We start from the raw sequence: 5,257 nt of genomic DNA, 5'->3' as shown, positions 1-5,257 counted from the left end.
ATATCACAAGCAAAGATCGCTGGAAGCCAAAGAGAAATTTCGTATGGCTTGCTTCGCTCGCACTCAGTGTAAACTGGCCTTTTGTCATACTCATGTATTATATCATGATTTTATTGCTAAATATGTAGGCCTACCTAATTTGACTTTGCGATGAAGTTACGGTGTCAAGCAAATTCCACAGATAAAATCCCAACTCAAACAACAACATCAATTCATATTGGCAGTAGTGGTCAAAGTAGCCAATTTGACGTAACGGTCACAGTTATTGCTTGCGTAGCTATTTACCCTCAAGAAAATTGTATTTTTAAAAGTATCGTATCTCTGTCTTGACACACCTAAAATTTTCAACAGTGAAAGATGTAGTAATTTGTAGTGACCACGTATATGTTGTTGTTTTTTTTAGCTCAGACGTTCTATTCTGGAAACAACTGGAAATTAAAATGTGTTTATCTGACCGTATGTAATTCATTACTAGGATAACTATCAAACCAACCAATTTTTTCACGCTTTAAGGTGAGATTTTTCAGTATCGAAGAATAGCCGCGAAACAGCTTCAACTTTACCATCCATCTCGCTCGACAAAGGAATGATAGCCACAAAGCCGGCTTGCAACATTGATGGGTGCTACTGTTAACTTATATGTCAAATAGCGCAAAATACATTCACGTTCATTACACCACATAACTTACTGTAGAAATGCGATTACCCCCGACAAAATCTACTGTAGCCTACTCAACTACGAGTATAAGTATTGCCTTTCAAAACTATATGAGGAAGAAGTAGAAAATAGAACATTGTAAACTACTAAAGTAAGAAGTAATCTGAGAAGAAGTGACCGATCTGCAGAGGTCTGGGTAGTATTTTTTAATACTATTACATCATTTCTTGCAAAAGTGTTTTCTAGTTATTCATCGAAGTTTATGAATTTGTTTTTTCACCCCATTCGTCTACTTTCCGCCTATTAAAATGTACGCTCCTTTTAGTACGCCCCCAGGTTATTTTCCAACATCTATAGTGATAAGAAGTCGCTATTGGAAATGTCCGCTTCTTAAACTCAACACTGATTAATTAATTATTTATCCATGTCTCAATGTGTCAGTTTTAGGTATGTGTATCTCACATTGTCTAAACACCGTTTTGCTCGCTGCACATGCTACTCATGTCAAACATTTTAACTCCCATCGCTTTCAAGTTATTAAAACTCGCACTTCTACCAGCGAGCAGAGAGTTAGTTGAGTGAATCACCAAAGTCAACAGACGAGTTGGATTAGCTAGCCATGGTGATTGCAACTCAAGAGACATCTTGTAAACAGTAGTATTTCTTATGTTCTTGGTTATTCGTATTATTGAGAAAGTGTACAACACCTGTAATAAAAACCTTTTCTAGTAAACTAAGTTATTTCTGTTGTAATATTAAAACCTTTCGGCCGACAAACAGTTAGTATATTCTAACCGCACGCAACAATAGAGTCAGATAATTTGTCAGGTAAATTAAGTTAAGATACCCTTATAGGCCTAAGTCAAATAGGTGTCTTCATTTCGGTGACAGATCCCAACGTGTTTCAATCCTTGTGGCCGATCCTGCCAGTTCTATTCCTCTAATTTGGTTGTTTTGTTAACTGGTTAATTTATTTTTCACTTTTTCACACAACTAACCGCAACCCTAGGTTGTGATGCATGCTCCTCAGCTTATATTTTATTAATTTAGGTTATCTTTTTTTTACATCGTACTGTATTTCGAAATAAAATATTTTTGTCGTTAGTTTATATTTGTTTCGGGTTCTTTTGTGAACAATTTTGTCATAATGTAACAACATTTGTCATAACAATAAATGTCAAGACCTTTGCCGACACAACGAAACATTACTTCTGTGCTAGGCAAAACTAAGTCGTGATATCATATTAGCAAACATCCAACTTTGCGTTTTTACGTGTCGATTCATATAGGCCGACTACTATGTCAGAATAACACGGTGACCCTTCCTCAGACTCTACCAGAAATTGTATTGTATAATTTATTTTTTTCCGTTTACTGTGTGGAGCAAAAGTTACGATGATAACCGTTGTAGTTATAGCACAAAAAACACATGCTCACGGACAACTAAAGAGCAGGAAAAAGAGTCAAAGCCCAAGCGCTTAAAACATACAAGATAGCATTAAAACGATTGTAGGCTACTATAAGATGGTAGATTAGCATGGCCACCAAACCCACAAAATAAATCCTAAGTTTAACGAATTTAAGGCCAAAATAACACAAACAATGAAACAACTACACTGTTGGAAGGTGTAGAGGACATGTTCCCTAACATTAAAAGACGTATATTAATAGCTGAAATAAATATATAAAGTGACACGGTTAGATTAAAATGATAATGAATATCTTACGTGCAAAACAAATGGATGTTTAAAGAAAACAGTACAATAGTGATCCTCCATCCTAGTGATCAGAATCCCGTTTCTGTGGCTAAGAGAGGGCACAATATGGAGGCTCACAAACGCACTAAAAGATAGACAGATAGACAATGACACCCCGGCCCCTCTGGTCTGGGTGTTAATAATACTTCACCGGCAAGTGCGCTGCCACAAGACAATACTTTGCGAACCGATTTGTTTTCACAAATTAAATTTCCATCCTTTTGGAAATTCAATCTTGAAGCGTGGATTTATCATCTTGAACACAAATGTTCTCTCTACCGCATCACTTCTCAAACTAATCGTTACTTTTTAGCGGTAGGTAGTGGTAGTGCAGTAGGTCAGGACATCTTACCCATTCAGTGATTGAACTTATTCGTACTAAATTTAAAGCGTTGCCCCCAGACGTGGCGATTGCTTAAGCCAGCGTGGAACACGACAGACTCCAAAATCTTGCAAACAAAGCACATGAAGTCTTGCTGCTTAAACGACCTAAAACTTCTACACACAACCTTTCTCTTACTATTACAAATACAGGTTTCTCACCCATCTTATACAACCGCGAATACAACAAATCCAATTGTCAAAACTCTAAACCACTTTGCAACATACAATCTAACGCAAACAATGCAACAAAAAGTTCTGGACGAAACAATCATAACTTCAACAGTCATAAGTCATAACTCATAATCCATCAAACCAACCAAATCCATTTAGCTCAACATGGCAACAACGATCTCCACACACAAACAATGGCCGGTTTCACAAATCATTCCACAAGAACCTTTTCAATCGTGGTGATCACAGACTGTACTAAGGGGTGTTGTTGTTAATTATTGCTTGATCGATTGTTCGTTAGTCTGACTCCATTGATAGCGCCTTCATTAAACCCGATAGCCTAGTTGAGCATCACAGTACCACAATTACACTGTCAATGTTTTGAATATTGATACGGTATTTTCTTGAATAGAAACCGCGGCTACTATTTTTTTATTTTTGAACGTTTTGTGCGGATTCTAGTCGAGGGCGGCTTCTATTTTTATTACATGAAGTACCGGTAGTGTTGATTAGGTGACAATAAAATTCTGCGCTCTCTTTTGACAAAAAGGTTTTATTCTATTACTATCCGATCACTACTGTAATGTGACAACTGCTGTTTTTCGCATGTTCAAGCTCTCAATGACAGCCTTTATATTACACCGAAGCGATTTCAGCATTTTCTTCTGCTGCTTCTATGCGAGGGCGGCTTCTATTGTTTATTTTTAATCAAACCGTGCGGTTTCTATTCGAGGGCAGCTTCTATTCAAGAGCGGTTTCTATTCAAGAAAATACGGTATATTAATTATTGATTCTCAACGAAACGGTTATTGTTTTCAGAGTACAGAAGAGAGCTGCATTCAGTAGACTGTTAATACCAGACTGCTATTATTAGACTGAACTATTGATTAATTAACGCATTAAGCGCTGCAATCAAAATTGGGTCGCGTATACTAAACACGACCAAAATATAGCACAGGGCTTATTGTTAAACACACGAAATAAAACACTAATGACCTTATAATATCATTAGATCTGCAAGAGAATTCCGTAGGAATAAGGGCTGATTGTGACAATTAGCACACTATCTCGCCCCTCGGGCATTTCAAAAAAAATATGCTCGCAATAGAACTGCATGTGATAGCACTATAGGCATCGTATGGAAATAGTATATTTGGGCATATAGAATATTAATATTTAGTGTTGAAGTGTAGGTAGTAAGTTATATATTCAAGCTAGAAGTAACACATCACAAACTGATACATATATCATCACGAACGCATTTAAGAGTAAAAAAAGGAGTCGAATGTTTTTCAGTGGAGTGAGGTGTTGCTCGTTCCCGAATGGTTGGCGCTGCTAGACTCGCAATCGCAACAAACGCTTACTACCATTCACACAATCAAGTGAAATAAACAGCCTTTTTTCCTTCAGAGTTTTAAATGTTTGTTTACATTATGTAAACTTAAGTTCAAATACTGTGTATTAAACCAGGAAATATTATTAGGCAGTGCTTTCTAATGTTACTGGCCAGCGATGACTTGCAGTGTCTTATTTTGAAAAAAACTAAAGTCAAAATTATCTTGCCATTGAATTTCATACATTCGTTTCAAATAAAATCACAATCAGGAAACGAATGAGATCACATTTATCCCAACGTAAGATAATTGGCTGAAAAGAAGTTTCACGGGAAAATACCTTAATATATCTGTGCTACAGCGTGGTGAATTAGCTACACTGTGAACAAAAAAATCAACATTTAACCAACAGCCCTAAAATTTCTAAATAATTCTTTTCCGAAACTTTTTTAGGCTACCATGTTATTCAAACAAAACAACTAAATCTTGTTCACAAGCGCATAAATGCGGCTTGATGTTTTCGCTATCTTCTTTCAGATAATTCTTTTTATATTCTATTTTTTTGCTACTAACACTTCCCAACGTATTCATGCTCGTTTTTTGTATATATATGACTAATGGTACCCTTTATTTCTATAGCGTTCCTTACACGCTTTTTGGTTGAGTGTGTAAGCAGGAAAAACTGAAAGGATGTGTCGAGATCTGTGTTATAAAAATGGTTGAACAACTGATGGAAAACGAAACCAACATTCTTGAATTTCAATAAATTGTAACTTATATGTATCTTCCGTTAATTGTAAATCCTACTTGTGTAAATCTAGAGTGGGCAACTGTTTTTATTTACATTCAACGATCCATTCCTACACGGTAGGGTAAGCAATAGAATAAATTCGTTACATGAAAATGATGAGGAACCACTCATAATCATAACGTTTAAAACTCTGTACATCGTG

The sequence above is a fragment of the Clavelina lepadiformis genome, chromosome 3 (assembly GCF_947623445.1).
Source record: "Clavelina lepadiformis chromosome 3, kaClaLepa1.1, whole genome shotgun sequence".
In the NCBI taxonomy this organism is placed as follows: domain Eukaryota; kingdom Metazoa; phylum Chordata; class Ascidiacea; order Aplousobranchia; family Clavelinidae; genus Clavelina; species Clavelina lepadiformis.
The sequence above is the reverse complement of the archived record's forward strand: the minus strand, read 5'-3'. Positions refer to the sequence as shown.